The 27,703-nt window shown below is 37.7% G+C and overlaps 1 pseudogene; it reads left to right on the top strand.

Moving 5' to 3' along the window:
• Nucleotides 1-22: 22 nt before the first annotated feature.
• LOC102964484 lies at nt 23-27,678 on the top strand (annotated as a pseudogene).
• Nucleotides 27,679-27,703: the final 25 nt, after the last annotated feature.

The following is a 27,703-nucleotide window of genomic DNA, read 5'->3' as shown; positions in this document are numbered from 1 at the left end:
AGTCCTGATGAAAACACACCGAATGCGATCAGACCCAGATGACTCTGATCCCTTCTTCTCCAAAGGGCCAGAAATTATCAGCAGCACAGGGTGTGAGATCCACTGGAGAGACAGGGGATGTGTCACTGTGAAAACTATCAAGCTGCAGAAATATGAGGGCCACAGAAGTGTTGTATCTTCCACTAGGAAGATGCCCAGCTATTCTTTTTTTTTTTTTTTTTTTTTGATGCCTAGCTATTCTATCTTCACCTACTTCTTTCCTCCTGATCGTCCTGAAGGTAGAGTACTGAATGTCGCCACTGGTCATAAATTGGGCTATTTTTTCCATGAAATTCTGCTCCTGAAGTCTGTATTATTCTTCACTAATGAAGCAATGTATATAAGTATGAAAGTTCTGATGATGAGGCCCAAGAAGCTGGAGGTGAAGAAAAGAAAGTAGAAGTGATCAGAAATGAAGAACCTGGGGCGCCTGGGTGGCTCAGTCGGTTAAGCGGCCGACTTCGGCTCAGGTCATGATCTCGCAGTCCGTGAGTTCGAGCCCCGCGTAGGGCTCTGTGCTGACTGCTCAGAGCCTGGAGCCTGTTTCGGATTCTGTGTCTCCCTCTCTCTCTGACCCTCCCCCGTTCATGCTCGCTCTCTCTGTCTCAAAAATAAACGTTAAAAAAAATTAAAAAAAAAAAAAAAAAGAAATGAAGAACCTGAAAAAGGACCTGAAGAAGATATGAACCCAGAAGAGAGCAGACCCTGAGAACTCAGGTATCTGTGTACAGCTTTGTGTAACATTCATCCATTTCTGACATACATCACTGAAATAGCTGAAAGTGAGGAGAAAAGAATGGATAAAAATGGAAACCAGAAGGACCTGAAAAGGAGCCAGATCCAGTAGAATATAGCCTGGGACAGTGCATGCTGAGTATCACCCAACCATTCTTGCCATATGCATGTTATAATCTTACATTTTTCCAGTAAACTTAATAATTAAAAAATATTTTAAATTTAATTTTATAAACCACTTTTAGTGTTAAAAATGTACATATATACTAGATCATATAGAATGCAGGATGTTCTGAAATATATTTCTTTCACAGGCATACTACTCTTTGAGCTGAAACTATAAGACTTCTAAAGGTAGGAAATTTCAGACCTGGTAGTTGATATCACATTTGTTTAGAATGCAGTTACTAGAACAAGTGGCTAAAGTGACTGAAACATACACTAGATGGGCCTTCATCTTTGGTGGTCACTTATGTGGTCTCTGGAGACAATGCCTTTGAGAATGTGTCTACCTAAAAACTTGTAAAAAAAAAAAAAAGAATTTCAAGTAGGACCACATTTAAAGATTGATTCCTAGCTATTCATTCATTTTAAGTTTTGTGTTTCATGTGATGTCAAAAGAAAGATTACTCATAGTAAGATTTTGGTTATCACTGAATTGTTATTTTAACTTACATATCATCATTTATTTCCCTCTTTTCTTTCTCCTTTCACAGACATGAACACTAAAGGCCTGGGAGGTTAAGAGATTATGGTTTATGAAAGAAGCAAAGGCTTCTAAGGTGGAGAAACATTTATAACCCTAAATGGTCTTCCCCACCTCCCACCAAAAAAACAAGAATTTTTGGTGTTTGGCAAGTGGGAGGTGAGGTTGGTGTGATCAGATGATTGAAGACATCAAATGATGCATGAACACCCTGATACCCAAAAGTCTGTGTTGCAAGAGGAAAATTGCATGGTTTTCTCCTGTTGAGACAACAGATATACACAAGATTGACTATGCTTATATTTAGAAAGTCATTGGTGTATGTTAATTATGTTCAATTGTTAATATTCTCTTATTTCTTTGTACAGTGTGAAAGCATAGAAAGACATGGATGAGGAAAAGACAATGAATTTATTCTTCACCAATTTCAAGATTTTCTGATTTCAGTAGTCCATGGGAAATTTTATCAACACTGGATTTGCTCCAAAGTTCTTCACCCAAAAAGTAACATCCACTGATATCTGACTTTTCTCTTATATCTTTCAGATGTATCTGACAGTATTTTTTCAGGTTAAAAATAAAAGTTTGCTTAAGGGGCGTCTGGGTGGCTCGGTCGGTTGAGCATCTGACTTCTGCTCAGGTCATGATCTCACGGCTGGTGGGTTCAAGCCCCATGTCAGGCTCTGTGCTGACAGTTCAGAGCCTGGATCCTCCTTCAGATTCTGTGTCTCCCTTTCTCTCTGCCCTTCCCCTGCTGGGCAGGGGCTCTGTCTCTCTTTCCCTCTCTCTCAAAATAAATAAACATTAAATTAAAAAAAATTTAAAGTTTATTTGAAATATATAAGCTTCAGATCTTTTAGATAAATAATGCTCACCCAAATCTATCTTTATATATTTTGTTTTGTCTCATCTTAGCATAATTGAAAAAATTCACTTTCAACCATGTTTTAACTTATTTTACTGTAGCCACAAATTAATTAAAATATCAAGTTATAAACAATTTATGTGAAGAGATATGGGAGAGTTGCCCTTCCCTATTGAATTTTGTTGAAATAACTTAATGGATGACCTAGCTTACCTGAAGACCAAATGGTGCTGGGTTGGTACTGGGCTGATGTGGACAAGTAGCACTAACATTACATGGGAACTTGTTAGAAATACAAAGTCCCTGGCCCCACTCCAGACCTACCTAACTGTAAATTTGAAGACGTGCCTATAATTAGAGTTTTACAAGTTCTTTAGATGATTCTGAAATATACTAAAGTTTGAGAACCACTGGTTTGAGCATCATCTATGTTATGACCAGCCTTACTTCACTGTCTTGAGATTGTTTCAGGTAAATGAACAGGGTAATAAAAATTGGACTTGGGAAGAGACTAGAATTCTCAGAGGTAGAGACACAGAGAAAGACCTACAGGTGCAAAGATTGGGTGGCAGCAGTGAAAAAATGGATAAGGTAAAAATCTAGTTCCAAAAGTATACAAAGTTTATAATGCCATGTATGCAAAGTTTAAAAAACATTTTTAAAGTGCCATGAATTTATTACAATAAATATACATGTACTAAAAATAATACATAAGAATCATGCATGCATATGTAGCATGCAGAAAGTCATGCATGAGAATAACTTAGGACAGTGGCAACATCTTGTGGAGACAGAGTAAAGACAATTTAGTTGGGAAGGGTTACATGGTGGCCTGCAACTTTGAAAATGGCCAAGAGTCCAGTGTGTGGGATTAAGAGGATATGCATACCCAGAAACCATACCCCCTATCTTGAACCATGCTCCATATATATGAGGCCCTGAATTTTCTCCTCATGTAGCCCTAACTCCTAAGCCCCAAGAGCCTTGCATGCTCCTCTTCAATGGGTCCTCATGCTCCGCTTCTGGGGGTTGTATTTACTTCCAGGGTATAAATATTCCCATGAGTGCAAATTGACTAATAGGTGGTGGTTGTATACAGGGAACAGAGGATAAGTGGGCTACATTATCCACATATATGCACATGAAGCCTCTTAAGGTGAGGAATGGAGCTAAGTGTGTGTGGAGAAGGGACGGAGGAGAGGCTGGGCCCTAGAACCTGGGACCTGGAATGAGGACCACGGGCTAAGGGTGGGGGCTCCATTCTCCCTACATCACTTAAATAGAACCTAGAGGAGTCCAAGTATTGTGCACAGGCCATAAGCTGGCCCCAAATAATCCCCACTTTCCAGTATTCATACTTGTATAATCCCCTATTCTTGAGTTTGGAAGCACCAGTGACTTCCTTCCAACCAATAGAATATGGATAGAGGGGTGCCTGGTTGTCTCAGTCAGTGAAGCATCCGACCTCAGCTCAGGTCATGATCTCATAGTTCATGAGTTCAAGCCCTGCATCGGGTTCTCTGCTGTCAGTACAGAGCCCAGTTGGGATCCTCTGTCTCCCTCTCTGTCTGCCCCTTCCCCACTGGCTCTCTCTCTCTCTCTCTGTCTCTCTGTCTCTCTGTCTCTGCATATTATTTTTTAAGTTTATTTCTTTATTTTGAGAGATATCCTTTGTATGATAATTTGTTATATAACAACAGGAAAGTAATACACTGCACTTAACAGTCGTGGAGACTCCAGGCATCTATATGTGTGATCTTGGGTATCACCCAACCATTCCTGACATGAACCTGTTACTGAAAACTTTGTGTTAAAACTCCTTCAATAAATTATATAGGAAAAAGAAACATTAAAATACACTGAATAGTCTAATTAGAACCTGGCCATTCAGATTAATACAAATTAATATATTTTTCATGGTAGAAAAGATATTTTATTTAACAGTCTATTAGTTTATTTAAATCTTTCACATATTATACATGGCAGGTAGGCCCCCAATTGAACTCTTACTCTGAAACCTTTGAACATTATGTGTTACAGGTGGTCCAAATTAAATATTTGGTGTATCACCCCCTTCTCCATCCTCACTCCCTGTCAACTTTGTTTCCTAAGTACAGAAAGAGTGCTACCCTTTGCTCTGGAAATAGCCTCTGCAGCTGAATCCCATGGCCTATCATTCTACAGGGCTTGGACCTATGGACCTAATTCCCAAGCAAAGCTAAAGTATAACCACCAACCATCCTTCCCCTCTGCCCATCCACCCTCTTTCCCACACATCTCACTTTCTCTACATATATTGAGTACACAAATTCTGTTATTCAAGACCACTTATGTCCCATGAAAATAGCCAGCTAAAGGCTACCAGTCATCATCTCATTCAGGTACACCTGTATGGAACCCATTCAGGATCATACAGAACAATCCTTAAGAACAATTCTTCCGGGAGAAGATATTTGCAAATAGCATATCGGAAAAAGGGTTAGTATCCAAAAATATATAGAGAACTTAAACTCAACACCCAAACAAAAAAATCTAATTACAGATGGGCAGAAGACATGAACAGACATTTCTCCAAAGAAGACCTATAGATGTCCAACAAACACATGAAAAGATGTTCATCATCACTTACCATCAGGGAAATACAAATCAAAACTACAATGAGATATCACCTCACACCTGTCAGAATGGCTAAAATCAGCAACACAAAAAACAATAGGTGTTGGCAAGGATGTGGAGAAAAAGGAAGAGTCCTGCACTGTTAATGTAAATGCAAACTGGTGCAACAACTCTGAAAAAGAGTACAGAAGTTCATCAAAAAGTTAAAAATAGATCTACCCTATTAACCAGCAATTTCACTAATGCAATAATTGTACTTTGTACCCAAAGAATACAAAACACTAATTCAAAGGGATACATGCATTCCTATATTTATTGCAGCATTATTTACGTTTATTTATTTTTGAGACAGAGAGAGACACAGCATGAACGGGGGAGGGGCAGAGAGAGAGGGAGACACAGAATCGGAAGCAGGCTCCAGGCTCTGAGCCATCAGCCCAGAGCCCGACGCGGGGCTCGAACTCACGGACCGTGAGATCGTGACCTGAGCTGAAGTTGGACACTTAACCGACTGAGCCACCCAGGCGCCCCTATTGCAGCATTATTTAAAATAGCCAAGATAATGGAAGCAGCCCAAGTGTTCATCAATTGATGAATAAAGAAGATGTGATATATATACATACATATGTATATGTATAAAATGTAATATTATTCAGCCATAAAAAAGAATGAAATCTCATTTGCAACAACATGAATAGAGCTAGAGAGTATATAATGCTAAGTGAAATAAACCAGTCAGAGAAAGACAAATATCATATGATTTCACATATGTGGAATTTGAGAAACAAGACAAATGGGCAAAGGGGTAAAAAAAGAGAATGAGAGACAAATCAAGAAATAGACTCTTAATTATAGAGAACTTACCGTTACCAGGTTGGAGATGGGTGGGGGTATGGGTGAAATGGGTGATGGGGATTAAAGAGTATACTTGTAATGATGAGCACTGGCTAATGTATGGAATTGTTGAATCATCATATTGTATAATTGAAACTAACATAACAGTGTATATTAACTAACTGGAATTTAAAAGAAATACATTTCTAAGGACTGAGAACAAACTAAGGGTAGATGGGGGTGAGGGAGAGGGAAAAGTGGGTGATGGGCAGGGAGGAGGGCACTTGTTGGGATGAGCACTGGGTGTAGTATGGAAGCCAATTTGACAATAAATTATATTTTGAAAAATAAATAAAAGAAATACATTTCTGTGGTTTGTAAGCTAAACAAATTTAAAAATTAAAATAAAATGGGAGTAACTACAATTGATGCACTCTTTTGCAATCTTTTGGTCTGACATGTCAATATCTTATGTGATTTATCTCCTCTATTACACATATTGAGAAGGGCTACAGAACAGTTTCTATTTTTGCAAATGTAGGTTTTTTTTTCTAACAGAGCAAAAGACCGAGGAAGCTACAAAGAAGTTGGAAAACATTAGAATGTTCTTCTGTGAATTAAGAAATCTTTAACCTCTTTATTAAAAATAAAAGTTATATTGTTAATTTTAGAAAATAAAATATTAATGTGGGAATTGTTAGAGTGAGAATAACCTCATACTGGTCCCCTCTGAGAAAAAGCAAAGGGGTGGGAAGTAAGTCAGCTAGTATACCACCATCATCTGTAGAATAGTATCAATCTAAATAAACTATTTGCCATAGATATTTGAAAGATATATAATCAAACTATCACCTGTAGGGGTCTGAAAAATTATCCACCTAACATTCTGATTTGCCACAATCACTGCAAGTACCATTGCATCTGCTAAACCATATTCACCAAGTGGCAGAGCAGCTAGCATGGTAGCTTGGGTATACTACAGATCCTTTTCTTGTTCTGGGCCCCACTCGAAACTGACAGCCTTTTAGCATACTCCCTAAATGGATACAATTAGCACTCCCAAATAAGATATATGATGGACTTCAAAATCAAAAAAGCCCACTAGGCATTTTGCCTAGTAGTAGGGGCCAGTTGCTACAACTTGTTCTTCCCCTTGAGGGGTATTTCAACATTCTCTTTAACTCTGAACCCCTGGAATATTCAACAAGGAGGCCAGCCACTGAATTTTTTGTGGGGTTCATTTTCCATTTCTCAGGATGTATTCATATTGCCAGGATTGTCGCTACATCCTGCTCATCAGGCCAAATCAACATGATGTCATCAATGTAATACGACAATATAATGTCCTGTGGTATAGAAAGTTGATAAAGCTCTCTGTAGATTAGATTTTGACATAGGTCTGGAGAGTTAATATAGCTCTGAGATAGAATGTAAAAGTAACTTGCTGGTCCTGCCAGCCAAAATCAAACTGCTTTATATGGTCTTCACTGCTAAAAAAAATAATAATAAAAAAAAATTTTTTTTTAAAAACCCTTCATACCAGGCTTCCGGGGATATGTTTCTTTCCTCCAGCAAAGAAACCACATCTTGAAAAGCATGTACATTTGGAGTCATCATCTGACCACTTTTTTTAAATATGAAATTTATTGTCAAATTGGTTTCCATACAACACCCAGAGTTCATCCCAACAGGTGCCCTCCTCAATATCCATCACCCACCCTCCCCACCCTCCCACCCCCATCAACCCTCAGTTTGTTCTCAGTTATTAAGAGTCTCTTATGGTTTGGCTCCCTCCCTCTCTAACTTTTTTTCACTCCCCTCCCCCATGGTCTTCTGTTAAGTTTCTCAGGATCCACATAAGAATGAAAACATATGGTAACTGTCTTTGTATGACTTATTTCACTTAGCATAACACTCTCCAGTTCCATCCACGTTGCTACAAAAGACCATATTTCATTCTTTCTCATTGCCAAGTAGTATTCCATTGTATACATAAAGCACAATTTCTTTATCCATTCATCAGTTGATGGACATTTAGGCTCTTTACATAATTTGGCTATTGTTGAGAGTGCTGCTATAAACATTGGTGTACAAGTGCCCCTATGCATCAGCACTCCTGTATCCCTTGGGTAAATTCCTAGCAGTGCTATGGCTAGGTCATAGGGTAGATCTATTTTTAATTTTTTTGAGGAATCTCCACACTGTTTTCCAGAGTGGATGCACCTGTTTGCATTCCCACCAACAGTGCAAGAGGGTTCCCGTTTCTCCAAATCCTCTCCAGGATCTATAGTCTCCTGATTTGTTCATTTTAGCCACTCTGAATGGCATGAGGTGATATCTGAGTGTTGTTTTGATTTGTATTTCCCTGATGATCAGTGATGTTGAGCATTTTTTCATGTGTTGTTGGCCATCTGGATGTCTTCTTTAGAGAAGTGTCTATTCATGTTTTCTGCCCATTTCTTCACTGGATTATTTGTTTTCTGGGTGTGGAGTTTGGTGAGTTCTTTATAGATTTTGGATACTAACCCTTTATCTGATACATTGCTTGCAAATATCTTTTCCCATTTCTTCAGTTGCCTTTTAGTTTTGTTGATTGTTTCCTTTGCAGTGCAAAAGCTTTTTATCTTCATGAGGTCCCAAGAGTTCATTTTTGCTTTTAATTCCCTTGCCTTTGGAGATGTGCCAAATAAGAAATTGCTGCAGCTGAGGTCAGAGAGGTTTCTTCCTTCTTTCTCCTCTAGGGTTTTGATGGTTTCCAGTCTCACATTCAGGTCCTTCATCCATTTTGAGTTTATTTTTATGAATGGTGTAAGAAAGTGGTCTAGTTTCATTCTTCTGTATGTTGCTGTCCAGTTCTCCCAGCACCATTTGTTAAAGAGACTGTCTTTTTTTCTACTGGATATTCTTTTCTGCTTTGTCAAAGATTAGCTGGCTATACTTTTGTGGGTCCAATTCTTCAGTCTCTATTCTATTCCATTGGTCTCTGTGTCTGGTTTTGTGCCAATACCATACTCTCTTGATGATTACAGCTTTGTAGTAGAGGCTAAAGTCTGGGATTGTGATGCCTCTTGCTTTTGTCTTCTTCTTCAAAATGACTTTGGCTATTCGGGGCCTTTTGTGGTTCCATACAAATTTTAAGATTGCTTGTTCTAGCTTGGAGAAGAATGCTGGTGCAATTTTGATTGGGATTGCATTGAATGTGTAGATAGCTTTGGGTAGTATTGACATTTTAACAACATTTATTCTTCCAATCCATGAGCTTGGAATGTTTTTCCATTTCTTTATATCTTCTTCAAATTCCTTCATAAGCTTTCTATAGTTTTCGCCATTCAGGTCTTTTACATCTTCGGTTAGGTTTATTCCTAGGTATTTTATGATTCTTGGCGCAATTGTGAATGGGATAGGTTTCTTTATTTGTCTTTCTGTTGCTTCATTATTAGTGTATAAGAATGCAACTGATTTATGGACATTAATTTTGTATGCTGTGACCTTGCTGAATTCATGTATCAGTTCTAGCAGACTTTTGGTGGAGTCTATCAGGTTTTCCATGTACAGTATCAGGTCATCTGCAAAAAGTGAAAGCTTGACTTCATCTTTGCCAATTTTGATGCCTTTGATTCCTTTTGTTGTCTGCTGATGCTAGAACTTCCAACAATATGTTAAACAACAGTGGTGAGAGTGGACATCTCTGTCATGTTCCTGATCTCAGGGGGAAAGCTCTGTTTTTCCCCATTGAGGATGATATTAGCTGTGGGCTTTTCGTAATGGCTTTTACGATGTTTAAGTATGTTCCTTCTATCCTTTCTCGAGGGTTTTTATTACAAAAGGATGCTGAATTTTGTCAAATGCTTTTTCTGCATAGATTGACAGGGTCATATGGTTCTTTTCCTTTCTTTCATTAATGTGATGTATCACATTGATTGATTGGCGAATGTTGAACCAGCCCTGAAGCCCAGGAATGAATCCCACTTGATCATGGTGAGCAATTCTATTTATATGCTGTTAAATTCAATTTGATAGTATCTTGTTGAGAAGTTTTGCATCCATATTCATTGGGGATATTGGCCTGTAGTTCTCTTTTTTTGCTGGGTCTCTGTCTGGTTTAGGAATCAAAGGAATGCTGGCTTCCTAGAATGAGTCTGGAAGTTTTCCTTCCCTTTCTATTTTTTGGAAGAGCTTGAGAAGGATAGGTATTAACTCTGCTTTAAATGTCTGGTAGAATTCCCCAGGGAAGCCATCTCGTCCTGGACTCTTATTTGTTGGGAGATTATTGATAACTGATTCCATTTCTTCACTGCTTATGGGTCTGTTTAAGCTTTCTATTTCTTCCTGTTTGAGTTGGAATTGTGTGGGTGCTTAGAAATTTGTCCAGGTTGTCCTGTTTGTTGGCATATAATTTTTCATAGTATTCCCTGATAATTGCTTGTATTTCTGAGGGATTGGTTGTAATAATTCCATTTTAATTCATGATTTTATTTATTTGGATCCTCTCACTTTTCTTTTTGAGAAGCCTGGCTAGAGATTTATCAATTTTGTCTATTTTTTTTTTCAAAAAACCAACTCTTGGTTTCATTGATCTGTTCCCCACGTTTTTTAGATTGTATATTTTTTATTTCTGCTCTGATCTTTATTATTTCTCTTCTTCTGCTGGGTTTGGGGTGTCTTTGCTGTTCTGCTTCTATTTCCTTTAGGTGTGCTGTTAGATTTTGTATTTGGGATTTTTCTTGTTTCTTGAGATAGGCCTGGATTGGAATGTATTTTCCTCTCAGGACTGCCTTCGCTGCATCCCAAAGCATTTGGATCATTGTCTTTTCATTTTCATTTGTTTCCATATATTTTTAAATTTCTTCTCTAATTGCCTGGTTGACCCTTTCATTCTTTAGAAGAATGTGTTCTTTAATCTCCATGCTTTTGGAGGTTTTCCAGACTTTTTCCTGTGCTTGATTTCAAGCTTTGTAGCATTGTTGTCTGAAAGTGTGCATGGTATGATCTCAATTCTTTTAGACTTTTTAAGGGCTGTTTTGTGTCCCAATATGTGATCTATCTTGAAGAATGTTCCATGTGCACTCGAGAAGAAAGTATATTCTGTTGCTTTGGGATGCAGAGTTCTAAATATATCTGTCAAGTCCATCTGATCCAATATATCATTCAGGTCCCTTGTTTCTTTATTTATTATCTGTTTAGATGTTCTATCCATTGCTTTAAGTGGAGTATTAACATCTCCTGCAATTACTACATTCTTATCAATAACGTTGCTTACGTTTGTGATTGTTTTATATATTTGGGGGCTTCCGTATCCAGCGCATAGACATTTATATTTGTTAGCTCTTCCTTAAGGATAGACCCTGTAATTATTATATAATGCCCTTCTTCATCTCTTGTTACAGCCTTTAATTTAAAGTCTAGTTTGTCTGATATAAGTATGGCTACTCCAGCTTTCTTTTGACTTCCAGTAGCATGATAGAGGGTTCTCCATCCCCTCACTCTCAATCTGAAGGTGTCCTCAGGTCTAAAATGAGTCTCTTGTAGACAGCAAATAGATTGGTCTTATTCTTCTTTATCCATTCTGATACCCTATGTCTTTTGTTTGGAGCATTTAGACCATTTAAAATCAGTGTTATTATTGAAAGATACGGGTTTAGAGTCATTGTGATGTCTGTAGGTTTCATACTTGTAGTAATGTCTCTGGTACTTTGTAGTTCTTGCAACATTTCACTCACAGAGTCCCCCTTAGGATCTCTTGCAGGGATAGTTTAGTGGTGATGAATTCCTTCAGTTTTTGTTTGGGAAAACCTTTATATCTCCTATTCTGAATGACAGACTTGCTGGATAGAGGATTCTCAGCTGCATATTTTTTCTGTTCATCACATTGAAGATTTCCTGCCATTCCTTTCTGGCCTGCCAAGTTTCAGTAGATAGGTCTGCCACTAGTCTTATGGGTCTGCCTTTGTAAGTTAGAGACTGTTTATCCTTAGCTGCTTTCAGAATTTTCTCTTTATCCTTGTATTTTGCCAGTTTCACTATGATATGTCATGCAGAAGATCTATTCAAGTTACGTCTGAAGGGAGTTCTCTGTGCCTCTTGGATTTCAATGCTTTTTTCCTTCCCCAGATCGGGGAAGTTCTAAGCTATGATTTGTTCAGGTACACCTTTAGCCCCTTTCTCTCTCTTCTTCTTCTGGAATTCCTATGATATGGATATAGTTCTGTTTGATTGCATCACTTAGTTCTCTAATTCTCCCTTCATACTCCTGGATTTTTTTATCTCTCTTTTTCTCAGCTTCCTCTTTTTCCATAATTTTATCTTCTAATTCACCTATTCTCTCCTCTGCCTCTTCACTCCATGTTATGAGTGCCTCCATTTTATTTTGCACCTCATTTATAGCATTTTTTTAGCTCCTCATGACTATTTCTTAGTCCCTTGATCTCTGTAGTAATAGATTCTCTGCTGTCCTTTATGCTTTTTTCAAGCCCAGCAATTAATTTTATGACTATTATTCTAAATTCTTCTTCCGTTACATTACTTAAATCGTTTTTGATCAATTCGTTAGCTGTCGCTACTTCCTGGAGTTTCTTTTGAGGAGAATTCTTCCATTTCATCATTTTGGGTAGTTCTTGCAGTGGCTCCAAACTGCAGGGCACTTCCCCTGTGCTGTCCAGGGTAACTTGTGTTGGTGGGCGAGCTGCAGTCAGACCCGATGTCTGCCCCCAGCCCACCACTGAGGCCACATTCAGACTGGTGTGTACCTTATCTTCCCCTCTCCCAGGGGCAGGACTCACTGTGGAGTGGTGTGGCCCCTGTCTGGGCTACTTGCACAATGCCAGGCTTGTGGTATTGCTTTGATGGGATCTGGCCAAGGGCATATTAGCTGGGGTGGATCTGCAAGGTGCACAGGGGCAGGAGGGGCAGGCTTAGCTTGCTTTGCTGTAGGTGGTCCCCTGTGGGAGGGGCCCTGCAGCGCCAGAAGGGAGGCAGGCCCATGGGAGGGATGGATCTACAGAAGCACAGCATTGGGCGTTTGCGCCATGCAAGCAAGTTTGGTGATGGGAACTGGTTCCCTTTGGATTTTCAGCTGGGGGATGGGAGAGAGAAATGGTGCTTGACAGTACCTTTGTTCCCCCACCAAACTGAGCTCTGTCTTCCAGGGCTCAACAACCCTCCCTCCCAGCGTCCTCTTGCCTTCCCTGTTCTCCGAGAGCAGAGCTGTTGACCTTTAACATTCCAGATGTTAAGTCCCACTGGCAGTCAGTACTCACAGAGTCCGGCCCTTCCTCTTTTCCAAGCCAGACTCAGGGGCTCTGCCTTGCCAGGCTGGCTGCCCCTCCACTGCCCTGGCTCCCTCCCGCCAGTCCACATAGCAAGCACCGCCTCTCCGCCCTTCCTACCATCTTCCGTGGGCCTCTTGTCTATGCTTGGCTCTGGAGAGTCTGTTCTGCTAGTCTTCTGGCGGTTTTCTGGGTTATTTAGGCAGATGTGGGTGGAATCTAAGTGATCAGCAAGACAAGGTGAGCCCAGCGTTCTCCTATGCCACCATCTTCCACCATCCCAAATATCATCTGACCACGTTTACAATAATCCCCTGTTAATCTAAAAAATCCATCCCTCTCCTGCACAGGCCAGATCAGAATGTTGAATGGGACTGTTATGATAATCTCTACTCCCTGAATATTTCAAGTCCTTGATGGTGGTGCTAACCTCTGAAGTTTCCTCCATTTGCTTTTGATTTACTATATGGATAGTTAGAGACAGTTTTACTATTCTTCATTTGACCTTCCCTATCATAATAGATCATATTCTATGAATCAGGAAACCAGTGTGGGAATTGGTTCAGTTCAGTTTCTAAGTATGTCTATTATGCTTTATGCCTTCTGTGAAGGAGATAACAACAGGTTAGCAGGAGCTGTGTCACTTACTTGAGTGAAAATTCCAGTGGCATTTTGGGTCGCCAGGATTTAGAGTTACTTCAGAGTCAATGTCTAGTAACCTTTGACAAGTCTGATTTCTTCCCTGTTTCCTCAATGCACAGTTGTCCTGGTAAGTGGATGCAAGTCCTTTTAGGGAAGACCAAATGAAGATTTACAATATTTATTTTGGCTGGGTAGCATAATCCTTTTTCAAGGAGATCTGGCTTCTCCCTTTTTATAGGGCATCCCGTCTGTGAAGTGGCTCCAGTATGGAAACTGATGAGAGGCTGTGACTATTATAGTGATTTAAGTTAGATTTCAACTCATTAGATATAGAGTCATTTTATTTATACAGATGAAGAATTGAGTAGGCTGCCCATCTAGGGACACCATAATCAACTTGTCAATACCAAAGATCACTGTGAGTCAGAAAATTATTATTACTGCTTGAGCTCTGCCACCTATTATAATAATAATACTCATCTTGTCTTTGGCAAATATATGTCTCCACTTGGCTCCTTCCAAACCAGGAACACAATGTCCTTTTTCAGTTCAGGAAGCCCAATTCGATGGTAGCAGTTTCCACTCTTATCATGCCCTAACAAGATTATACCTCACAAAGCCTTCAATAATTCTGGAGCTCACCTCAGGAATGTGTTTCTGACAGCTTTGGTAAAGAGAATCTTCTGGGCTTTTCCGGACACCATTGTGGAGGTATTAAGTGATAAATCCAGTCTATCCTTTCAAACCCTCTAAACCTTTGGATAGTTTTATCTCTGCTGTTCTAAGGAAGTTATGACATTTTAATTTCATTTACTATAGGATGTCTTTGGGTCCATGTTTCTGTTAAATAACTAAGAAAATTGTTAGGTTCACTCTTGCCACTCTATCTGGCATATTAAATATGAGGTCTCTACTCAGTGAGACCATATAAGTAAATTTGGCCCAATGCTACACATTTTTATCATCTGACCTAACAACTTTAGGATCTATTTCTGTATATGTTTCTTTGGTTTCCATTAATATAAGTGAACACGATCATATAAGTCATTTTATGTATATCACATTTATTCATAGGCTATACTTTTGAATTCATGTTCTGGAAGCTGCTAGGACTTGAATCTGGTTATAGGTCTAAAAGCAATGGAAACTGTTACATTATGGAGGTGTTAACTAACACTATAGTAGTAATCATTTTGCAGTACAGTAGCCCCCCATTGTCTGTTGGCAGATATTTTCTAATATCCCTAGACACCTAGTGGGTGTGTGAAGCCATGGATAGTACCAAGCCCCATATATATTATGTTTTTTTCCCTTACATACAAATCTAGGATAAATTTTAATTTATAAATTAGGCATAGTAAGAGATTTACAATAATAAAAGAGAACAATTATAACAATACACCATAATAAAAGTTATGTGAATGTGCCTTCTCTCTCTCTGTCTCTCTCTCTCTCAAAATATCTTACCTTACTGTACTCATCCTTTTGTGATGATATAAAATGGTAAAGTGCCTACATGATGAAATGAAGTGAGGTGAATGACACAGGCATTGTGACATAGTGTTAAGCTACTATTGGCCTTTTGATGATTTGTCAAAAAAAAAGGATACTCTACTTTCAAACTGCAGTTGACCACGGGTAACTAAAACCGTGGAAAGCAAAATTGCAGATAAAGGGTGAAGGACTAATATATATAAGTATATCAAATCAACACATTTTAAACTTCCATGTATTATATGTCAATCATATCTTAATAATGTTGGAAAAAATAAAATGAAAAATAAAAGCAATGGTACATTGTATGGGTAGGTCCTAAGGTGAATCAGTAGTCACTTGCAAGGCAACTACCTCAGGTAAGCCCATTAGAAGTTTTTCATGCTAGAGGAGACTGATCTTCTCAGACATGAGTGTAAAGGCTGCTACTAGTAGCAAAGGCAGAGCAGCAGAATTTAGGATTTCAAGGATTTTAGATTAAACCTGATTTTCCTGTATGTCCTTGTCTAAATCCTCATTGTTTAATCTCTTCCCTATCAACATTCTAACTTTAATGTAAGAGAACCTATGAGGTTGAAAACTAAACTTGTATCATACTTCAGCATTCCACAAGATTACACTTCAGTTTAACTTTTCAGAAATCTTAGCCTCATGACTACAAAAGATGATGACTATTTTTTAGAACAGTCAGAGGTGTGGTTTGGTTCCCTATCCAAAATTTGATATAGGAATTTAAAGCCCTGAGCTCATCATTTTCTTTCTCAAGTTCTCTGGAACATGTAGAAGCAAAAAATCTTCCCTTTATAATACTTATTTTCACTAACCTGTTTTATAGCTACACATGTGTTGTGGTCACCCAAAGTCTTGCCATAAATATGCATTTGCTTCCAGGTGTCTACAGGTGATAATATAAAAAACTGTTTTGCTGATGTACACCATGAACTATCATTGTACCCTTTGCCAATGGAAACAGAATCCTTGATGTCTTTAAATATATTAAGATCAGAGAACCAATTTCCAATTATCAAGAACTAATTCAGAGAATGCATCCTTAAAATGGTACCTCTAGAAACACTTCTGATGTCAATTCCTATTCTGGTTATTATTACATTTAACAAATCATCCAAAATATAGTGGTATAAAACAAAAATTGTATTATGCTATCAGATTTTCTAAGTCAGTAACTCTGAGATGGAACAGTAGAAAAGACATCTCTGCTCCATTATATCTGGTGCCTCAGCTTGATAGACTTGAAATTTAGGAGTCACTCATTTGCTGGGAAATGAAATAATATAAAGGGACATTCACTCACACATATGATACCTGGACTGGAAGAACTCAAATGCTGACTGTAAGTCAGAGCTCATGTTTGCACATGAACTCTGTACATGACTTAGCTTCCTTATATCATGGTGGCCTCCAGATAATTAGACTTATTACATGGCAGCTCAAGATTCAAAAGCAAGTGTCCCAGAAAGCCATATGGAAGTTGTATTGACTCTTATTGTCTATCCTTGAAAGTCAAATAATGTCATCTTCACCAAACTCCATTAGATGAAACATTCTCCCAAACCTGCCCAGTTGGAAGGAGAAGGAACATAGACTCCCCAAGCCTCAATGGTGTATAACAATGTTCTTAAACAGCATGTAGGATGGAAGATGAGGTAGTAACCATCTTTGGAAAATAGTCTTCTACAATCTTCCATATGGCCACAATTATTTATATTCCTTCAGAATGCAAATTACACTTGTCTCCTTCAAGACCTTCCAAAGTCTCTTACCACTAAAAATTCTGCTCAAGACCAAGATCTTATCTCAGTTAGGTCCCAGTGCACATGAGGCTCTTCAGGTATTGTTCTTCAGATTCACCTATTTGAGTACCATTCTCAATCTGAAGACCTGTGAGTTAATGTGACAAATAATTGCTACCTCCCTTCCCAACATAAAATTTGAGACAGGTACAGGAAAATTACTATATACACTACCATTCAGAAGGGGAAATAATAGGCACATAACAGCCACTGAATATGGCAATTCAAATTCTAACTAGTCTCCTCTTGACATTCCTTGACTAGGGATTAGTCCTACCCCCTGAGATCTACTCTCTGTGGTTCTTCATTTGCTTTGTGGATCTTGCTTTTACTTTCTGAGTTATCTTTATTTTTCCCTAAGAAGCAGACTGTGTTTAAAACTGAGTAACCAGAGGTTCTTGGGTTGCTCAGTTGGTTAAACGTCCAACTCTTGATCTAAACTCAGGTCATGATCTTCTCTGCAATGCCAGCATGGAGCCTGTTTGGGATTCTCTTTCTCCCTCTCTCTCTGCCACTCCCCCCCTCTCAAAATACATAAGCAAACTTTTAAAATGAATAAATAAAACTGAGTAACCTGTCTTCTACACTCAGAAAAGTTTGAGTGTCCATATGCCTCTTTTTATTTTGTATAATCCTTATCCCTTTCTTTTTTTTTTTTTTGAGAGTAGGGGGAGGGGCATAGGGAGAGAGAGAGAATCTTAAGCAGGCTCCATGCTCAGCAAGGAACCAAACACGAGGCTTGATCTCACAATGTGAGATCAGGAACTGAGCCAAAATCAAGAGTCAGAGACTTAACCAACTGAGCAACCCAGGCCCCCCAATCCTTATCCATTTCAGTTCAAGCTGAGGTGATTTCTTTAAAACATTTGGGACCTTCCTGTGTATCAATTTATAATCTACTCCATGAAAGCAAAAGAAATTCCTTCTGTACCTTGGGATTCTAAGAGGCTGCTATGGCATATGTCTTTAAGACTATGAAAAGCCTTATAATTTAATTTGAAATATAATCTTATGATCCTTAAACGATGTTTTGTCTGTCTGCTAGTGTCTATGAGCCGCTGACTTAGATCATTCTATGATTAGGCTGAAGTCTCTTACATAGGGTTAAATGAGGGTTAATAAATGGGTGTGTGAGGGTGTGTTTTGTTTAAGGTTGAGAGTTTAAAAATATATGAACGTATGTGAGTGAGTGTGTAAGTGTGAGTATGTAAGAATGTGAAGTTTTGGAAGCAAGAGCTTAAGACTGAATATGTGAGTATGACAGTAAGAGTGTGAAAGCATGAGAGTGTGAGGAAGAGTGTAAAAATATGATAGACATGACCAAAAATAGTCAGAGTTCTACCAAAGTGATCATCAAGGCCATAAAATTAATCAAAACCTATGCTGAGGTTATAGTCACAAATTTTCTCATTCTATGGATGAACATCATCCTGGCTCCTACCACAATGCCTGGTTCCTCACAAAGGTTTGGGGAAAATGTGGAGAGAACACACTTGACTACTTGAAGGAGTCAGACCTCGGTCCAGGTTGGGCTTGCCTACGTCCCACCTGCATGACTTTGGGAACATGCCTGAGAGTGGCCTTTTCCTCACACCTTTGCTAAGCTAATGGCCTAGTAAGTCATTCCAAATAAGCTTTAATAAGTGGAATAACACTGCTATTTATCCTCTCAGTATTTTATTTCTGAATATGGATCTCCTTTTATGTGATTCTTCTTACCAAGAATAGTAAAAACTGTTCTGCTTGGCAACATATATAATCTTACCCTGGATGGCTCTTCTTTTGTGTTTTCCAGAGGTATGAGATGGCTTCATCTTGTTTAGAGTACCCAAGCCTGAACAAAGAGGGTATTTTCTATTAATGTTATTAATTAAAAATTAAAATTAATGTTTGTATTGATCTCCCCAAGTCAATCAAAGCCATAGCACAGTTGTGTCTTTCTAACTGGAATAACTCAAATTTGTGTAACATGATGCTAATTAATGCACTCTGATGGTGAGGTTGTGAGATCCTTTGCAAAGCTACTTACTTATTTGTTTGCTGGTTTCATCACAGAATGATAAAATTTACTTAACTCCACTACAGAGTATAGGTTTAGCATTTCCTAAGGAATGCAATCTCCCAAATATGACAAGCTCAGTTTCTCTCCTTGTAGTCACAACAAAATACAGTACTTTGTTAGAGTTCATTTCTCTTCTCCATAAGCTTAAATATTTGTCCACTTTCATCATACACATTTGTCCAATAATTATCTACACCATTTGGCCTTAGCATTGCTTCAGTGTTGGTTTGTTTTCTCTGTACCTATGTAGCTTGTCTGCATTAAATTTTCTCCTCCTTATTAAAGTTATAGTGACTGTTGTAACTGGGAAATTTTCACTCTTGATATGGATCTCTAATAAAAATTTACTCACATATGTTACTTAGGTTCTCCTTTGTCATCTGAGTCTTCGTTATCTCCAGGTTTTAACTTTTTCATATTTTCTTATCCATTCATTCATTTCTAGCTTTGAAAGAAATGTGTGACCATTGAGAAGTGTTTTAAGGAAGGGCTTGTGAAGGTGCCATAGAAAAGCTATGTTAATGGTGTTACACATGTAATTATGCCCATGCGTAGGTTAATCTTGTGAACCATCTGTATTATAATTTTTATGTTGCCTGGGATAAAGTAATTTATGTTTGGAGGTCCAGATATTGAACACAATTATTCACTGAAGTTTTATGCTTTGTACCTTGATATGATGTTGAGAATCCCTAATGACTCAATCTTTGCAGATTTTAATGTGTGTGTTTGCTTGGGGATTTAGACTGAGGGTCCAAAGCCCATTAGTAAGTGACTCCGACCTGAAGCTTTTAGGGAAGGTCATCAGACATATCTAAGACATGTCTCCATTCTCTCATCTTTGGATCTTGAGGTCATTTATGGAAAATGAGTGTTGGGATCGGATTTGGGGCTTTGTGGGCTTTAAAATCTGTTCCACCATAGATATCTGTTACAGCCATCCTTAAAAGGCACTGAAACCCATGTATATGTGTCTGTTGGAAAGGATAAACCTGTTAATGTCCCTTTGTGTCCTCCATAACCCACTGTTTGAAAAGCTTTAATATTTTATTTACTAATTCATTAATGGATTAGGAAGGTTATGTTTAGTTTATGGCTCATGTTTAGATTAAGGGTCTACCTCTGAGGATGAAATTGTATTTTCTAGTTTGCATAGAAAACAAACAACAATCAGAACTTCATAATGACATTCAGTTTTCTACAATACCTTGGTTATGCCCTTATATCCTGGAAACAGAAATATGTAGTAGCATATTTACAGGCAGGAAAAAGAGTAATACCTGCATCCACACCATTTCTATTGAGTATCTACCACTATTATGAGCTTTTGTATTTTTTAAGGGGCAGGTATTACTGGGGCCAAGTGCCATCTGATCCCTTCTCTTGTGTGGGGGATGTTGGTTGCTCCTGCCAAAGGATGATTGATGTTCTAATTGTGTCTGTACACCTCTTATTCTGTGACTTAAGATGACATGACACCTGTGATGGGAGGGTCTTGTGATTTTTGAGTTCCACAACTAGAGGTTTTAAAAATGTTTGAATAACCCCAATCTCTTCCTCTTTTTTCACCTTATCTCTGGTGGTGGTAACTGATCCCTCTGTTTGTTACTTCCTCTGTGCTATCTCAAATTCTTTTTTTGTTCCCTTTCATGATTCTAACTTTTAAAAATTTTTATATATGCACATATGCTTTTAAAGCTTATTTATTTTGAGGGGTGTCTGGGTGGCTCAGTCAGTTAAGCATCTGACTTCAGCTCAGGTCATGATCTCACAGTTTCTGAGTTCAAGCCCCAGGTCGGGCCCTGTGCTGACAGCTCAGAGCCTGGAACCTGCTTCGGATTCTGTGTCTCCCTCTCTCTCTTTCTCTGCCCCTTCCCCACTTGTGCTCTGTCCCTCTCTCAAAAATAAATAAACATTAAAAAAATGTAAAGTTTATTTATTTTGAGAGACAGCAAGAACATGTTCACAAGCAGGGAGAGGCAGAGAGAGAGGGAGAGAGAGAACCCCAAGCAGGTTCCATGCTGTAAGCATGGTGCCTGATATAGGGTTCAATCTCATGGACCATTAGACAATGACCTGAGCCAAGATCAAGAGTTGGATGCTTAACCAACTGAACCACCCAGGCACGCCATGATTATAACTTTTTAAAAACAATGCATCATTAAAGTCTATTTAAATAATGTGTGCTATCTTTTTTCCTTTGCATTTGATTTTCAATAATCGCACCATAATGTGTTTAGGTGTGATGTTCTTTGTATCTGCTTTGGAGTTTGTAGCACTTCTTAAATTTTTGTTTGGATGCCTTTCAGTATCTTTAGAAATTCTCTGCTATTTTCATTTCTTATATTTCTTCCATTCATTCTGTATTCCATTTCATCCTGAGACAGCAATTACATCTCCCCCTTTAGCCCTTTGCATCAAGGCTGTTATGCCTAAGGCAGAGGACCCTAATTCAAGCAGGGATTCAAAGCCGGGATTCAATCTTTGAGAGGGCTGATCAATTTCCAGTTAATTTTTATTCTTAGTACCCAGTTCTTCATAATTCTTTACTGAAATTTTGGGGCATTCATAGGAGATTTTTCTGCGTATCAGACCCAAAAATCCAGTTTTTGTTTCTCAAGCCCCATGATGCTGCTGGAAGATCTATTCAGATCCAAAATATCTTAGATGCTGCTTTCAAAATCAGCAAATATCTTATGGGGAAACACCCTGTCAAATTCGGGCAGAGTCTCACCTCTTCACATTTTTTTGGGATTCTTGTCTCCTGCAAGTTTGATTGCCTCACTAATTTTCTTATACTTTCAAACAGGTAGTTTTTATCCTTCTTTCTTCCTCCTTATATGTGTTTCTCAAGAAGCTAGGTTGTAATTTCCAAAAACAAAAATCTAAATAGGCTCATTTTATTTTTATTATTTATTTTACTTTATTATTTCTTATTCAAGTATAATTCACATACAGTGTTATGTTAGTTTCAGGTGCATGCTATAATGATTTAACAATTCTATACATTATTCAGTGCTCATCATGATAAGTGTACAGTTGATCTCCTTTATTATTTCAATCATCCCCACTCACATCCCCTGTGGCAACCACCAGTTTGTTCTCCGTATTTAAGAGTCTACTGTTTTGTTTGTCTCTTTTTTCTTTCTTCATTTGTTTTCATTTTTTAATTTAAATTCAAGTTAGTTAAATACAGCATAGTCTTGGCTTCAGGAGCAGAACCCAGTGATTCATTCATCTCTTACATATAACACCCAGTGCTCATTCCAAAAAAAGTGCCCTCCTTAATGCCCATAACCATTTAACCCATCCCCAGAAACTCTCTGTTCTCTGTAGTTAAGAGTGTCATATGGTTTTATGGTTTGCCTATCCCTCTGTTTTTATTTTATTTTTCCTTCCCTTCCCCTATGTTCATCCGTTGTGTTTCTCAAACTCCACATATGAGTGAAATCATATGATATCTGTCTTTCTTGAACTGACTTATTTAGCTTAGTATAATACCCTCTAATTCCATCCACGTTGTTTCAAATGGCAAGATTTAATTCTTTTTCATTGCTGAGTAGTATTTCATTGTGTGTGTGTGTGTGTGTGTGTATATATATATATATATATCTCACATCTTCTTTATTCATTCATCATTCGATGGACATTTGGGTTCTTTCCATCATTTGTTTTCTTTCTTTTTTAAAAAATTTTTTAACATGTATTTATTTTTGAAATACAGAGATAGAGCACAGCAGGGGAGGGGCAGAGAGAGAGAGAGAGACAGACAGAATCCAAAGCAGGCTCCAGGCTCCAAGCTGTCAACACAGAGCCTAATGTGGGGCCCGAACCTACAAACCATGAGATCATGTCCTGAGTCGAAGTTGGACACTTAACTGACTGAGCCACCCATGCACCCTTATTTTCTTTTGTAAATTCCACATATGACTAAAATCATATGGTATTTGTCTTCTCTGTTAGACTTATTTCACTTAACATTATACTCTCTATGTCCATCCATGTTGTTACAAATTGCAAGACCTCATTCTTTTTTTTAATGTTTATTTATTTTTTGAGAGAGAGACATGAGTTGGGGAGGGGCAGAGAGAGAGGGAGACACAGAATCTGAAGCAGGCTCCAGGCTCTGAGCTGTCAGCACAGAGCCTAACATGGGGCTCAAACTCATGGACCACGAGATCATAACCTGAGCTGAAGTTGGATGCTGAACCGAGTGAACCACTCAGGTGCCCCATTCTTTTTTTTAATAGCTAATATTCACATCTTCTTTATCCATTCATCTATGGATGGACACTTGGGTTACTTCTATGTCTTGGCTATTTAAAGAATGCTGCAATAAACATAGGAGTGCATATATCTTTTCAAATTAGTGTTTTAATTCTTTGGGTAAATACCCAGTAGTGGGATTAATGGATCATATGGTAATTCTGTTTTTAATTTTTTGAAGAAACTCCGTATTGTTTTCCATGGTGACTACATCAATTTGTGTTCCCTAGGTAGGCTAACTTTAAATGTATATAGAGACTGCTAATTTTCCTTTCAAGGTGCTTTGTTAAATTCCCTACCTAGATTATGCAACTTATGTGTATACTCATTTCTACACATCCTCGTCAAGATGTAATATTATGAAGCTTTAAAAATATTTAACCCAATGGATGCTAGTGGTACATCATTGCTGTTTTAATATATATGTTTTCCAATTACTATTAATGTTAAGCAAATTTTCATATCCTTTTTGGACATTTGCTTCTCTCATTAACCCTTTTTTTGGAAGTTGTAATATGTTAATAATTCTTTGAAGTTGTTCCAAATCATGATCACTTGATCTGCAGAAATATTTCCTACATAGTTCCTATCTATATGTACATGTAATTTATTTTTCCTGTATTTAAAATATTTTTGCTACATTTCCAGATATGTAGTCTTAAATGAATGTATTTGGTTGTTGATGACTGAAATACAAGTTGTATTAAAAAATGGTAGACTGGATGACATAAAAATTTTTGTATTTTAGGGTATATTTTGTGAATGTCTTGCCAAATTTTGTCAATGTTATAACATAAGTGTGTAAAAAATGTGAATTCTCAGGGCACCTGATTGGGTCCTTTCCCCTTTCCTTTTTCCATTCTTTTCCTTTGTTTTGCTTTATTTTTTTCTTTTCTTTTTTTGCCACACTTCCTGAAAGTACAGCAGCAACAGTGGGGAAATGGGATCCTCAGCAGGAACACAGGCTTCTCAGTGGAAGTGTAGTCTCCTTGGTTCCTACTCAAACAGAAGGGTCCCAGCTATGGTGACAAGTCACAGATGTTCTAACAGCCTAGGCAGCTATGTGCTCCTGGCTCTTGTTTTAACAGTGGCCTTGGGAGTTCCAGAAGGTTTGGTAACACAACACTTGTATCCTCTGATCCCCATAGCTTCAGGGCTCTCATGGGCTTTGGCTCTGATGAGAAAAGTGGCAAGTTACTTTGAGCTTGTGGGCATCTGTAACACCAGTGTTGCTTTCTCTTGCACACATGAATACATACATACATACTTACACCTTAAAGTAAATTAACAATAGTTAGAATGTGATGATGTTGGGGTGTTATGATAAGACTCTTATAGTTCTTTTCTTTCAAGTATATTCCATGCATGAGGCCTTTGTATGATCCCCACTCTCTTCATTCTCATACCTCTACTATATTCTCATTGACAAGTTTCTTTCTTTGAATCCCTGATGAACATAAATGTAAAAATTCTCAAAAAAATACTAGCAAAACTAATCCCACAATACATTTAAAAAAATCATTCACCATGATCAAGTGGGATTTCCTTCTGGGTTGCAGTGTTGGTTCAGTATACATAAATCAATCAATGTGATACAACACATTAATAAAAGAAAGGATAAGAACCATAGGATCATTTCAATAGATGCACAAAGAGCATTTGACAGAGTACATAATCCATTTATGATAAAAACACTCATGTTTTAGAGAGAACATACCTCAACATAATAAAGGTCATATACGAAAAACACACAGCTAATGTCATCCTCAATGGGGAAAAACTGAGAGATCTTCCCCGACAGTTGGAAATGAGACAGGAATGTCCACTCTCACCACTGTTATTTAATATAGTACTGGAAAGTCTTAGCCACAGCAATCAGACAACAGTAAATACATAAATAAATAAATAAATAAATGGCATCGAAATTTGCAAGAAAGATGTAAAACATTCACTATTTTCAGATGACATGATACACTATATAGAAAACCTGAAAGACTCCACCAGAAAACTGATAGAACTGATAAGTGAATTCAGTAAAGTCACAGGATACAAAATCAATGTAAAGAAATCTGTTGCATTTTTATATACCAATAATAAAGCAGCAGAAAGAGAAACTAAGGAATCAATCCCATTTACAATTGTACCAAAAAAACAATAAAATACCTAAGTATAAACCTAACCAAAGAGGTGAAACACCTATACTCTGAAAACTATGAAACACTGAAGAAAGAAATTGAAGAGGACACAAAGAAATGGAAAAATAGTCCATGCTCATGGTTTGGAAGGACAAATATTGTTAAAATGTCTATATTACCCAAAGCAATCTGCACATTTAATGCAGTCCCTATAAAAATACCACCAGCATTTTTCACAGAACTAGAACAAACATTCCCAACATTTGTATGGAACCACAAAAAACCCTGAATAGCCAAAGCAATCATGAAAAAGAAAGGCTAAGCTGAAAACATCACAATTCCAGACTTAAGCTATATTACAAAGCTGTAGTGATCAAAATAGCATGGTACTGGCCCAAAAATAGACACACAGATCGATGGAACAGAATAGAAAACCCAGAAATAAACTCACAACTATATGGACAATTAACACTTTGACAAAGCAGGAAAGAATATCCAATGGAAAAAAGACAGAATCTTCAACAAATAGTGTTGGGAAAACTGGACAGCTGCATGTAAAAGAATGAAACTGGACCACTTTCTTACAGAATACACAAAAATAAATTCAAAATGGATTAAAGACTTAAATTTGAGACCCCAAAGCATAAAAATCTTAGAAGAGAGCACAGACAGTAATTTCTCTGGCGCTGGTCATAACAACATATTTCTAGATATGTCTTCTGAGCCAAGGGAAACAAAAACAAAAATAAAATAAAAGGACATCACAAAATAAAAAGCTTTTGCACAATGAAGCAAACAGCAAAACTAAAAGGCAACCTATAGACTGGGAAAAGATATTTGCAAATGGTTATTGCAAATGATATTGCAAAAGATAAAATGTTAGTATTCAAAATGTATAAAGAACTTATAGATTCCCTTCCTCAGCCACAGTTTCTTGCAGCTTGGAAATGGTCGGATTTGGTGAAATTTGGAGAAATTTTGGATTAAGTACCAGAGTGCAGTGGAGAAGAAACTTTCAGAGTACAAATGTAATACCAACACAGTAATTGAACTAAAAATAGCTCATTTTCCTGAAGATCTTGAGAATTAAATTAGAACTTTCTGACTTGAATAAATCCATCAACTCTTTGGGGATGATGAAAATGATTTTGTTACAAGGATCTGAAGAACCTATCATGCTATATTGCTTGTAGCCTGTCAACATTGTTTCATGTCAAATATGCATCTAGAGTTGATGAAGACTTTGACTGTGTAGAGGCAGATGATGTAAAGGGCAAAATTGGACAAATCATTCCACCTAAATTTTGTACAAACACGAATTATTTTCTCTCTTTGCTGGGAAAAGAAGTTGATTTCAAGACATTTGGAATCATACTGCATACATACTCTATTCTCAGTCCAACAAGAGGAGAAAACTTTACCTTTCAGATATACAAGTCTGGCATGGCATGTAAAAGCATTTGAGAATATCATTAAAGGCTTCAGTCATTTTTGATGTGGTTTATTGAAACTGCTAGCTGTATTGACGTGGATTATGAAAGATAACACTAGTTTCTAGTCGTTGAGAAGTATAATAAAGATGGGGCTACACTCTTTGCAACCACAAGCTACCTGACAGTCTATAATTACTATGTGTATCCAGACAAAATCCAGTCATATATAATTCAGATGCTGATACTGAATCTATTTCAAGGTCAAGGCCATGGTCCTCAAATTCTTGGAAACAGCTCATAGATACCACATTTTATCTCCTTCTGTTCTTGATATTACAGTGGAAGATCCATCAAAAAGCTATGTGAAATTAAGAGACTTTGTGCTTGTGAAGCTTTGTCAAGCCTTGTCATGTTTTTCCCAGGAAAAGTTGATGCAAGAATTCAATGAAGATATAGCAATAGAGTCCCAACAGAAGTTCAAAATAAATAAGTGCATGCTAGACAGGTTTATGAAAATCTTCGACTACTGGTAACTGACATGAGTGATGCTGAACAATTCAGAAGCTATTGACTGGGCATTAAAAGAAGATGGATTAGCCGGTATAAGAAAAAGCAGAGAGATCGTGCTAAAAGGAGAAAATATCTCAGACCAGAAGAATTGACAAAACAGATGAATCAAATAGAAATAAGCAGTCAACATGAAAAGCTGCAAGAAAGCTTTTGGGAACTTGTGGAAGATTACCAATATGTTATTGAACATCTTGCTCAAGAGTAAAGATTAGTCTGCTCTGTACAGGAAG

The sequence above is a fragment of the Panthera tigris genome, chromosome X (genome assembly GCF_018350195.1).
Source record: "Panthera tigris isolate Pti1 chromosome X, P.tigris_Pti1_mat1.1, whole genome shotgun sequence".
Taxonomy (NCBI): Eukaryota; Metazoa; Chordata; class Mammalia; order Carnivora; family Felidae; genus Panthera; species Panthera tigris.
Note: the sequence above shows the minus strand (reverse complement) of the source record. Positions and strands in the feature narration are given on the sequence as shown.